Consider the following 13,599-nt stretch of genomic DNA (forward strand, 5'->3'; position numbering starts at 1 on the left):
TATGGGAATTAACAGCTATGGTCATCAGTCCCCTATAACTTAGAACTACTTAAACCTAACTAACCTAAGGACAGCACACAACACCCAGCCATCACGAGGCAGAGAAAATCCCTGACCCCGCTGCGAATCGAACCCGGGAACCCGGGCGTGGGAAGAGAGAACGCTACCGCACGACCACGAGATGCGGGCTGAAATAAAACAGCTGCAGGTCGCACACCATTTGCTTGACTGTAACTGGGCTCCCCAGAAGCGAGCACCATTAGGCCTGTGAAAACTGCAGTAGATAGCAACTTAACAAAAACATAAAATAAAGTGAATCACCAAAATCAGTTTAAAATTTAGTAACTAAAGGGAAATTTCTAGGCCTTAGCTTCTTCGGGCATTGAAGTAATTCAACAGCTGCACTTGAAAATTTGTGACCGGAGCAAGACTCCAGTTCTCCGCTTCTCGTGAACGATCACCTTGACCTCCTCGGCCATCCGGACACGCTTCAAGCCCGACTGAAATTCCCAATTGCTGCTCACCATTGACGTTATGACCGCCATTCATCCCCCCCATTCATCTTCCCGCAGGGGGACGAACGGGGGCTATGCATCCACATTGAAATAGCCGTATTGCCAGACGAGGTGTTCGAACATGGTTAAAAATGGCTCTGAGTTCTATGGGACTTAAGAGCTGAGGTCATCAGTCCCCTAGAACTTAGAACTACTTAAACCTAACTAACCTAACGAGATCACACACATCCATGCCCGAGGCAGGATTCGAACATGCGACCGTAGCGGTCACGCGGTTCCAGACTGAAGCACCTAGAACCGCTGGGCCACAATGGCCGGCGGACGAGGTGTATCTATACAATTTTATACGTGGTGCTTGTTCTTTCGGACGTGCCGCAAACTGCCAAGAGTGCATATATTCTAGCCGCGGCTGCGAGAGTGATTTTGCGTGACGCCACAGGAGCTTCGAAGCACGGACGAAAGGATAGTTTCAGAGTATCTTGCTTCAGCTTCAGAATTTTCTGCTAAATATTTTAGACGCTGCTGCTTATCAAATTGGTACGTGCTATTTGCGTCCAATAATACAACAGGAAGCAGCAGGGACATAATTACCAAACATACACAGCTTGTGCTAAACAATGTTTATTAGCTCGCACAATTTAAATAGAATAAAATCGATCAATTTAACAAGCACAATAAAAATTTTTCTTAAACCTCTGTTGAAATCTGCATAACAAAATCGTCGTGTTTGGAGGCAACCCGGTCAGGCTGAACGCCTTAGACACACTGTCCAGCGAGTGCAGCAAGGTGGAGGTTCCTTGCTGTTTTGGAGTGGCATTGTATGGGGCCGAAATACGCCGCTGGTGGTCATGGAAGGCGCCGTGAGGGCTGAACGACACGTGAATGGCGTCCTCTGACCAATAATGCAACCACATCGGCAGCATTTTGGCGAGGCATTCGTCTTCATGGACGACAGTTCGCGACCACATCGTGCACATCTTGTGAATGACTTCCTTCAGGATAACGACATCGCTCGACAAGAGTGGCCAGCATGTTCTCCAGACATGAACACTATCAAACATGCCTGGGATAGATGGACGACGTGACCAACCAACCATTCTGAGGGATCTACGCCGAATCGCCGTTGAGGAGTGGGACAATCTGGACCAACAGTGCCTTGTTGAACTTGTGGATAGTATGCCCCGACGAATACAGGCCAGCATCAAGGCAGGAGGACGTGCTACTGGGTTTTCGAGGTACCGGTGTGTACAGCAATGTGGACCACAACCTCTGAAGGTCTCACTGTATGGTGGTACAACATGCAATGTGTGGTTTTCATGAGCAAGAAAAAGAGCGGAAATGATGTTTATATTGATCTCTGTTCCAATTTTCGCTAGAGGTTCCGGAATTTTCGGAACCGAGGTGATGCAAAACGATTTTGATGTGTGTACTTAATTCAAGCAAAACTTACCTAAATCTCAACCCGCAAGACTATCCTGTACTTCTCTTTTGCAATATAAATTCATACCAAGGCGTTACATTAAGGCATAACATAACGCACACAAGTAACAATAAGGCAACTTCTAAAACTTGAATGCTCGGTAATGAAGACATCGGGCACACGAACTACTGACTAAGGAATAATCCAGTTGATGCCAGCACAGGTAGGCTATAACTAAAAAACAAACAATTAATAAAAAACAGCGCCTCGTCATCTAAACATTCCCTGAGAACATACGCACATGATACCTTCCTTTAGAAGAATTAAACTTAATAATCAGCATACAAGGTACAAATACGATACAAATGGCTGATAATGGAATATAGAATTAATAAGGCGGAGCCTCCAGCAATCTGATCGGGCACTAATTACAGAGTGACCCAGTTTTACGAGTTTGAATTCATACTTCGAGCGAAAGGCGCATCGGCCAAGGCGGCTGAGGAACGAGCTACAAAGCCTAACGACCTGACAGAGCCAGGAACAAAGAGAACAGCAATACTCGTCTTAAGAACGAGATCGAGAAAGAAGGCTAGGAACCTGGAGCCCGGTCTAAGGAAACACAGTTCCACTGGCTACGGTCAAGTCGTCAAGCCCCGGTGCCACGTCCCACCGTACCGGAGGAAATACACTGCACTACGCACAACTGAGACATAAATCAACTACAACGGCGCACATGCGACTGCACATTCAAATTACACAAAAGAATAAAACCTAACGTTAAAACACGAAGGCTCGTAAAAAAATTATCTCAACCCTTAAGAATTCATTTAAACACTGCAATACACGCGTAAGTAAGATTCTTCCTTGAAACGTAATAACAACAGCTCAGTATTACTACCCGCAATGAGCAAGCACATCAAGTAAGGGCCAGTCTCCCTACCATGTTGTTACCGCAACCGACAGACCACACAGTCCGAGCTGCTGCCTTGACGTTGTAGACTTAAATAGCCGAACCCGCGATGAACAACCGACTCGCGGCCGTCCAAAGCTAATCTATGGCAAAGATGACACTACAAGCAACAGGTACTGGCGCCAGCCGCGTGATGTATCACAAAATATTGCGCGATTAAATTTCACTTTTCTCTGCAACACTTCAGATATGTTGTCCGGGAGACGTATTCACATTTCTCGACTACACTCCACTTCAAGACAATAACGTAGCAAAGAAAATGTATGAACGGTGTGTTAATTGACTTCTTAAATCTGTTTGTAATTACAGTTGATATGCTGGGAAGTCTCTGTTATCTTCAATAAAACTTCTTCGCATCGTCAAGTTGTTTCAAACGGACTTGATCAGGGTGGTGTATTTGTTACTCTCCCAGTGCGACTTTCAGGTTTTAGGTCGTATTGTTTCAGCACTGTCACTTGTACTGTTTACCCTTGTATGGCCACTGTGACATACGACCTACAGTCACTCCACTCTTGCTCAGTCCTGCATACTGACGTTGTTTTACTGGCAACAAATACCGTGAAGATCTCCAGGAACAGACGAAGCAATGGAATCATAGACTTGGCAAAGTTGGCATCCTACTGAATATCAAGAAGGCAGAATACACGGCGTGTTGTATTCAAACCGATGGGACCATCGAAGTCGGTGCTCGTGTTAACACAGCCTGGATGAAATGGCGCGAGGTGGCTAGCGTCCTGTGTGATCGCCGTTTGCCTTTACGCCTTAAGTGAAAGGTGTATAAGACTGAAGTATGCCGAGTCGCACTTTGTGTGTCAGTGTGTTGAATAACGACAACAAACCATGAGCAGGCTCTACACGTGATGGAAATGCGAATGCTCCGATGGTCCCTTGAGCTTACCCCATTTGACCATGCAACAGAAGTCGACGTTAAACGGCGACCTGGAAAATGCACCCATCTCAGACAAACTACGTGTAAGCAGGTTAAGATGGAACGGGCAGGTCATGCGCAGAAAAGCAGACTCGGTGGCAAGAACAGCTATGCACCTGGACACAATTGGCTGACGACCTCGTGGCAGACGCAGGACACAATGGATGGACCGTATCTAGAAGGATATGTAATTCATCAGTGCCACGTACAAAGGTGCCCTTGACAGACGCAAATGGCGACGGATGTTTCAACAAACGCACCCTGCTAGCGCGGGATAAAAGCTAAGAAGAAAACGTAGTATTATTTCATTCTGCTCCTTGAGTTAAGCCGAGAGAGGAGGTGCAGAGGTAAGAAGACGATGGATATGTATACAGCCGAAAAAAAAGTGCAACACCCTTAAGGACGAGATCATTTTATCGACAAGTGAGATAACAGGTAGTTCATTATTCTAGGAGCATATGATAACATGTTCAGGCCAAATGAAAGGCACACGTCACAGTAAAGGGCGCCCGAATACTTGCATCAGTACACAGTGCACCTCCATCTGGCGTCAACGCAGACGTGTATGCTTGCATGCAAACGATCATAAAGGCGCCGAACGACATGCTGCGCCTTTTGTTGCAATTCGGCAATGGCTGTTGGAGAACCTAGAGAACTAATAAGTTCCCCCTTCGCTGTGTCACATATGTGTTCGATTGGTGAGAGATATTAATCTTACTGGCCAGCGTAGCAGTTGTACACCACGAAGAGGAAGTTGCGTCGCAGCAGCCCTATGTCGACGTGCATTGTCTGCCGAGAAACAGATCATCTTACTGCCGATGAACCGACGGTAGCATCGGGATAAAAAAAAAAAAAAAGGTTCAAATGGCTCTGACCACTATGGGACTTAACTTCTGAGGTCATCAGTCACTTAGAAATACTTAAACCTAACTAACCTAAGGACATCACACACATCCATGCCCGAGGCAGGATTCGAACCTGCGACCGTAGCGGTCGCGCGGTTGCAGACTGTAGCGCCTAGAACCGCTCGGCCACTCTGGCCGGCTCGGGATAACAGCCTATGCAATGTAGTGGGCACTGGTTCCTTTACCCTGCAGAAACGACAGATGTGTCCGCGAGTTATAACTGATCGTCTCACCCTCACACACACACACACACACACACACACACACACACACACACACACACACCACGGAGCCTGGGAGCTCTGTGTTGTGGGTGAATGCACTATGGAATAGGTAGATCACCTCGTATACACCAAACACGGTTACGTCCATTTGCATAGGAACGTACCCTGCTTGCCGCTGTGGCCGAGCGGTTCTAGACGCTTCAGTCCGGAGCCGCGCTGCTGCTACGGTCGCAAGTTCGAATCCTGCCTCGGGCATGCATGTGTATGATGTCCTTAGGTTATTTAGGTTTACGTAGTTCTAAGTCTAGGGGACTGATGACCTCAGATGTTAAGTCCCATAGTGCTTAGAGACATTTGAAGCATTTTTGAACGAACGTACTCTCGTCACTGAAGGCAAAGTGCCATTCCCCTCTCCAGTCAATTCTTTCTCACCAGTAGATTAGCCACGCTTGGCGGTGTCATGGAATCAGTGGTCAGCTACCGCTGCTAGCAAAATGCACCGAACTTGACATTTTTCTGTACAAGGCAGACATCCAGAAACTAGAGGTACGGGAATGTTCCACAGACCACTGTTGAAAGCAGCAGCACATCAACCATATATTGTGTAAGTAGGCTGTTTATGTTTTCTTTATGTAAGTAGGCTGTTTATGTTTTCTTATTGGCAACGTTACGTAGCGCTCTATATGAAAATCACTGGCTGTGCTGTGTGCAGTCTGTAGCTAGTTTGCATTGTTGTCTGCCATTGTAGTGTTGGGCAGCGGCAGCTGGATGTGAACAGCGCGTAGCGTTGCGCAGTTGGAGGTGAGCCGCCAGCAGTGGTGGATGTGGGGAGAGAGATGGCGGAGTTTTGAAATTTGTTATACTGGATATTATGAACTGCTATGTATATTATGGTTTTTCAACACTATTAAGGTAAATACATTGTTTGTTCTCTATTAAAATCTTTCATTTGCTAACTATGCTTATCAGTAGTTAGTGCCTTCCGTAGTTTGAATCTTTTATTTAGCTGGCAGTAGTGGCGCTCGCTGTATTGCAGTAGTTCGAGTAACGAAGATTTTTGTGAGGTAAGTGATTTGTGAAAGGTATAGGTTCATGTTAGTCAGGGCCATTCTTTTGTAGGGATTTTTGAAAGTCAGATTGCGTTGCGCTAAAAATATTGTGTGTCAGATTAAGCACAGTCATGTATAATTGTTCAAAGGGGACGTTTCATATGTCGACCCTTAGCCGAGGATACCTCACTGGAATCTTCTGATTTGTTCTTGTAGTTTGTGTATTTAGTGTAGCTTTTGTTTATTGCTACGTGTAATTATAGAGAGAATTTCCTTGGTAGTTGTGGTTTTTCATTGTTGCACAGTAAAACAGTTGTGGCATGCATGTAAATTTGCACCAAGTATTTCGCAGCTGCGCTTGCAATTAACTAGATATTATTTTCAGTTCTATGTTAATGTGTTCTCTTATTTTTGCTCTTCAAATTGTGCTTTTCTGTGTTGTTTTGTGAAATATTGTGACAATAATGGCGTGTGAAAAACGTAATACTAGGCTCCAAAGTAAACTGAGAAATGAAAGTGAAGACGAAAGCAGTGTGTTAGCGCCACCATGTAATAAATTAACTAATGTTCAACATAGTAATTTGGTAATTGTGCATAGGGAAATGGAGCGGGCGGCAAACAATGGCGTAGGCAGTGAAACAATTAGTGAACAGGGAAGCATTATCGATCGATCGCTCGGCAACAGCTCGCCTCAGGAATCCGAAATGGTAGGACACAATTTTGCAAATACTGTAGATTCAGGTTTTGCGTCCTCACCGTTTTCTCAAATAAGTCAAGACACATTTTCTGCTTGTCAAAATGTGAATGTTGCTGGTGCAAATGCACTGCCGAAAAGCGCAGAGGAACAGATTCCAGACACTAATGCATTGTTATTACAATTAATGCAACAAATGGGACAAAATCTTCAAAAGTTAGACACAATGGAACAAAATCTTCAAAAGTTAGACACAATGGAACAAAATCTTCGGAAGTTAGACACCACACTTGAACAAACACTTGAAGATTTAACTACTGAGTTACATAACATTGAATCGAAATGTCAAAAAGTCTGTAATGACGTAAAAACACAAATTTGTGAGCATTTTCAACCTATTTTTTCGTGGCATGAAAATGCATTACAGAATCACGAAGCAGCCATAAAAGAACTGCAAACCATTGTTCATGAAAATCATGAGACCTTGTGGGCTAAAATTGACTCAGTTGCATCTACCGATTCGGTTACGCAACTTGCAAAAACTCAGGAAAACTTAAAGGACACAGTAGATTCGATTTCAACACAAATGGACACTCTGAAACTTGGTTCAGAAAAACACACTGAGGAAATGTGTTCACTATCGGAGAAAGTAGCCGAACTTTCGGATCAGGTCACTAACTTATCTACAAAGGTAGATGATGATCTGAATGACACAAGACCTGTAGCCATCACTGACACAGAAGAGTGCGAACAAATTAGGAAATTCAAACAAAATCAGAATCAAATTAATACGCAACACCAAAGAGAAATCTGGGAAGTACAAGATCAGTTGAAACAGGTAATACAAGAATTACGTATTTCAGAGGCCACTCGCGCTCCAATACGGGAAAAGGGACGTAGAAATACGGAACAGCCACAAAATAATAACTCAGGGCACTTCGGAAATTATGAAAGAAATTGGCAAGGTACACCGAATTTTGAGATGGAACCGCCGACACGATGTAACAATGACCGATATGCTACTCGCCGACACGATGATTTTGACTATAAGCTGTTCATTACTACACGTAAATTCAAAACGTTTAAGAATTCTGCCAACGACATTCATCCACAAGCGTGGCTCCATCAATTCTCTCATTGTTTCCCTCCCCAATCTTCTTCAAAACGTCGAATGACTCTGCTGTGGGTTTGCTCTGTTGTGGCCCATTACCTGTCAGCATGTCAAGAGTCAGCACTGTCTTTCAGTTGGAAGGACAGCACTACTTCTTCAAGACTGCATGGAAATCCACTACTTCCGTGTGCATTGTCTTTTACTACTCAGACTTTGAAAAACAAAAACACTGAAATTTTACTGTGATGAACAACCTGGACTGTCTTTATGGACTGTGAGAAAATTTTAGCTTTTGACCAACATTGTATAAATAAGTGTGTGCATTTGATATCTTTGTTATTATAATTTTGAAAAAAAATTTCAAATCATTATTGGCCACTGCCCAAAACAATTTGTAAAATTTTTTGTGGGGAGCATGGGGGCTATGTAAGTAGGCTGTTTATGTTTTCTTTATGTAAGTAGGCTGTTTATGTTTTCTTATTGGCAACGTTACGTAGCGCTCTATATGAAAATCACTGTCTGTGCTGTGTGCAGTCTGTGGCTAGTTTGCATTGTTGTCTGCCATTGTAGTGTTGGGCAGCAGCAGCTGGATGTGAACAGCGCGTAGCGTTGCGCAGTTGGAGGTGAGCCGCCAGCAGTGGTGGATGTGGGGAGAGAAATGGCGGAGTTTTGAAATTTCTAATACTGGATGTCATGAACTGCTATGTATATTATGATTTTTCAACACTATTAAGGTAAATACATTGTTTGTTCTCTATTAACATCTTTCATTTGCTAACTATGCCTATCAGTAGTTAGTGCCTTCAGTAGTTTGAATCTTTTATTTAGCTGGCAGTAGTGGCGCTCGCTGTATTGCAGTAGTTCGAGTAATGAAGATTTTTCGGAGGTAAGTGATTTGTGAAAGGTATAGGTTCATGTTAGTCAGGGCCATTCTTTTGTAGGGATGTTTGAAAGTCAGATTGCGTTGCGCTAAAAATGTTGTGTGTCAGATTAAGCACAGTCATGTATAATTGTTCAAAGGGGACGTTTCAATTGTGCCCCACATGCGCTGCAATCTTTCGGTACGTCCATCCAGCTTTCCTGGAGGCCCATAGTGATACATTTTTAGGTATTTATTAACCGACTTCACTTTAGAGCACTGATACTTTATTTCCTCGATCGTCTACAATACAAACCAGTGTGGAGCGACCAGTGAGCTTGGGTCACTGCACATCATTCAAATGGCTGAATCTGTCCAACAGGAGTACATACTCGTATGCATGAAGTGTCAAAAGACAGGGTATACAGACACGCTTGCTAAGCGTCATCAGACCGGCGATGACAGTGACAAATGGATCACTAGCACTACATACTCTCAGTTACACACATATTATATCCTGGTGCCGCTGAATAGTTCTTGAGGGTGTTGCAGCTTTTCTTTCCGGCACTGTATTCGGGAAGATGGCGGCTCACGTAGCCATCTGACTATCCAAACTCAGGTTTTTCACGCGGTTTTCCTAAATCGTATAAGGCAACGTGAAGCTATGACCTCCTAGGTTTTCCGGGCGTGATTGATTAATGTAATGTTGCCAAGAATTCTGTCGAGTTGTTTCCGTTTTATGCTTAAAGATTCGATGACTGATGCAGTATCCTTCTTCAAGTGCTAAGGCTGTGCTGTTATGTGTACTAGCTGCCTGGTTGGAGTCTAGGATGTTTTCTATAAAAAGGACAGCACCGATTACCATCCTCGTCCATCCGGGCTTGCTCTCCGTCTCTAACGACCTAGTCATCGACGGGAAATCCCCTTCTTGTCTTCTTTTTCGGAAAACTGATGGCGACTTTAAACCTAAAAGCAGCTAATCGTTTTCGTAAGCATGGAAGCCACAAGATCATTTAAACGTCATAAGGAAAATGCAAATATGAGCTTCTGAAAGCTTCGGTTCTATTAGCAAGGCTAAAGATACTGTTTCGCCTAACGAAATTACGTTAATACTCTCAGTTTGAGCATCGTCTGATCTTCTCGTCTTACTCTGCTGGCTCGAGGTACTACTTATTCACATTTGATACTGGGCCGTTTCCTTTTAGAGACACACACGTTCGCGAAGGCCGGATAACAAATTCCCTGTGTAAGGTTCCTCCTCTTTTATTCGGCAAACTAGCCGTCCTCACACGGAGCTGACAGGCGAGGCCGCGTAAAGGAAATACGCCTAATTGAGTGATAAACAAACACACACCCTTTAGCAGTAGACTGGGCGATTTTTAATTATTAAAAGCGCGTTCGTAATTGGAAGGTGCGGCGCAGAGCGGCTCGGCCGTGTGTTATTAGACGGCGGCGCGACTAATCCTCGAACCAAAAAGACTTTTCAAAACAAATTTTGGTAATCGGAGCGCTAAGTGGCCCAGACAGACGCCGTCTCTCAATCAAATATTCATCGCGCCCTGCCCGGCTTATTCCCTTTGCGCGTTCCCTCTTGGGCCCGCGTCCGCTGCTTACGAACCGCCTCCCATCTATTATTTTACGCACTTTTTTAAACGCGTTACACTTTTTTCGCAATGCTGCGTAGTGGGAAAATGGGGGAGGGGGGTCACAGAATTTTCATTCCTGCTCGTAGCGCAAAGGCAGAAGAGGCGGCGGCACGTCAAAGGTTCCGCTCTGGGGAACGGGCGCTATCAAATTAGTCAGTCGAGAGGTTGAAGGCTCCAGCAGGAGGGTTACTTTGTGTCCTGTTCGGTTCGTAGTCCAGGATAAAGGCGTGATGAATTCGAGAGCTCATGTCACGGTGCCACGTGCTCTGCTATGCGGCCGTATTGCGGTGTGTTTGCCTTTTTTATTATTATTATCTGCTTCTGAGGACTTTTACAGCAAGTATTATAACTGTGACTAATGTATTCATCTACATCTACATATACAGGATGAAATTAAATTAAAGGCTTGTAGTGGAACTCAAGAAGGTTTCGTTCAGCACAGGAACTCATGTCCGGAAACGTGCCGTTTCCGCGCTACATTCAGGATGCCACAGCACACGTTCAAATATCCCCCAATTTTGGCGTCACTGACTACAGTACGAGGCCTACGACAAAGACAGGCTGAGTCGTGTACGTCACAGTACATGACTCTGCAGGTCTTACGAGTGCCAGCAATAGTCTCTGGTGGAGAGGGAGTAACTATTTCAGACGAGTTAATTTTTAGCTCTCGATAGCGTACGACAAAGTTAAAATCTTTGGCGAATATCTTTTTATTGACACATTGATTTCCCGAAGGCCTTGCAAGGAGCCAAGCGTTCACGAACTGGAGAACGAACTGACTAGTGTGATGTCAGAAGTCCGTCGCGTGGCCCGTATTCCTCGAGGGGCCCCGCTAGGGTTTTACGTACGTCATTCACAGATCAGCTGATGTCCCAAGCACACTGCAAGTTATTTACATACCATTTAGTTTGTGATATGCCCAGAGAGGTTTGTGCCCACTGTTGTTCTTGTGGTCTTTGTTCATGCTCACTACTGCATAGTACCAATTATTCAGCAAAGTACAAAATGCAAACTGCACGTACATTTCGTTTTTAGTGTGTTGCTATGGCACATGGTGAACTACACGTTTTGCAGAATACACCAACATGATATTAGTGTACGACGAAGCTCGGTGCAATGGGACGGCTGCTCGTCAGTTTTATGTGGAATGTTTTCCACACTACTATCTATACATTATCGTCAGTATCTATCTTACCCCTAGTGACATAAGCCTCTACATCCTTACATCTGTCCTCTAGCCATCCCTGCTTAGCCATTTTGCACTTCCTGTCGATCTCATTTTTGAGACGTTTGTATTCCTTTTTGCCTGCTTCGTCTTTTTACCTACTTGATCCCCTGCTGCCTTCAGTACTTCATCCCTCAAAGCTACCCATTCTTCTTCTACTGTATTTCTTTCCCTCATTCCTGTAAATTGTTCCCTTATGCTCTCCCTGAAACTCTGTACAACCTCTGGTTTAGTCAGTTTATCCAGGTCCCATCTCCTTAAATTCCCACCATTTTGCAGTTTCTTCAGTTTTAATCTACAGTTGTTAACCAACACATTGTGATCAGAGTCCACATCTGCCTGTGGAAATGTCTTATAATTTAAAACCGGTTCCTAAATATCTGTCTTACCATTATATAATCTATCTGATACCTTCTAGTATGTCCAGGCTTCTTCCATGTATACAACCAAATGTAAGATGTAGTGGCTTATCTCACTAGGGGTAAGATAGATACTGCCTACAGGAAAATTAAAGAGACCTTTGGAGAAAAGAGAACCACTTGTATGTACATCAAGAGCTCAGACAGAAACCCAGTTCCAAGCAATGAAGGAAAAGCAGAAAGGTGGAAGGAGTATATAGATGTACTTGAGGACATTATTATGGAAATGGAAGAGGATGTAGATGAAGATGAAATGGGAGATATGATACTACGTGAAGAGTTTGACAGAGCACTCAAAGACCTAAGTCGAAACAAGGCCCCGCGAGTAGACAACATTCCATTAGAACTACTGATAGCCTTGGGAGAGCCAGTCCTGACAAATCTCTACAATCTGGTGAGCAAGATGTATGAGACAAGCGAAATACCTTTAGACTTCAAGAAGAATATAATAATTCCAATCACAAAGAAAGCATGTGTTAACAGATGTGAAAATTGCCGAACTATCAGTTTAATAAGTCACGGTTGCAAAATACTAACACGAATTCTTTACAGACGAATGGAAAAACTGGTAGAAGCCGACCTCGGGGAAGATCAGTTTGGATTCCGTTGAAATGTTGGAACTCGTGAGGCAATACTGACCCTACGACTTACCTTAGAAAATAGATTAAGGAAAGGCAAACCTACGTTTCTAGCATTTGTAGATTTAGAGAAAGCTTTTGACAATGTTGACTGGAATACTCTCTTTGAAATACTGAAGGTTGCAGGGGTAAAATACAGGGAGGGAAAGGCTATTTACAATTTTTAGAGAAACCAGGTGGCAATTATGAGAGTCGGGGGACATGAAAGGGAGGCAATGGTTGGGAAGGGAGTGAGACAGGGTTGTAACCTCTCCCCAATGTTATTCAATGTGTATATTGAGCAAGCGGTAAAGGAAACAAAAGAAAAATTCGGAGTAGGTATTAAAATCCACAGAGAAGAAATAAAAACTTTGAGGTTCGACGATGACATTGTAATTCTGTCAGAGACAGCAAAGGACTTGGAAGAGCAGTTGAACGGAATGGGCAGTGTCTTGAAAGGAGGATATAACATGAACATCAACAAAAGCAAAACGAGGATAATGGAATGTAGTCGAATTAAGTCGGGTGACGCTGAGGGAATTATGGCGCACCATCTCGTTTTTCGCTTGCGGTCCGAGACCATCTTGGCCAACGATATGGGCAACAGTGAACAGGCTGTGGTGGCCCAATTGCTTCAGCTGCACTTTATACGCTCTTGAAACGCTAGACTACTACCTGTGGGGTCAAATGAAATTCTTGATTTACGAGACCCGTATGGCATCCGGGGAAGAATTTCTGGGTTGGGTTACAGCTGCTGCAGACGCTGGAGGACCAGAGATTAGTGATCCGTGTGTAACGAAACGCGGTACGGAGGTAACATATCTCTGTTGACGTCGGTGGTCGTCCCATCGAGTCCTGCTTTTAAATGGATCCAGACGACATAAGCCAGGTATTCTGGGCCTTAGGCCTGCCGGTTACCCACCACGAGGGAATTTAATCCGCTGGTTTGTTGCACAAGCTGCCAATCTATTGTTTATCTCCTTAACTTTGGTTACAGACGAAGCAAAGTTTGGAAGA

Source organism: Schistocerca cancellata, chromosome 1 (genome assembly GCF_023864275.1).
Source record: "Schistocerca cancellata isolate TAMUIC-IGC-003103 chromosome 1, iqSchCanc2.1, whole genome shotgun sequence".
NCBI lineage: Eukaryota > Metazoa > Arthropoda > Insecta > Orthoptera > Acrididae > Schistocerca > Schistocerca cancellata.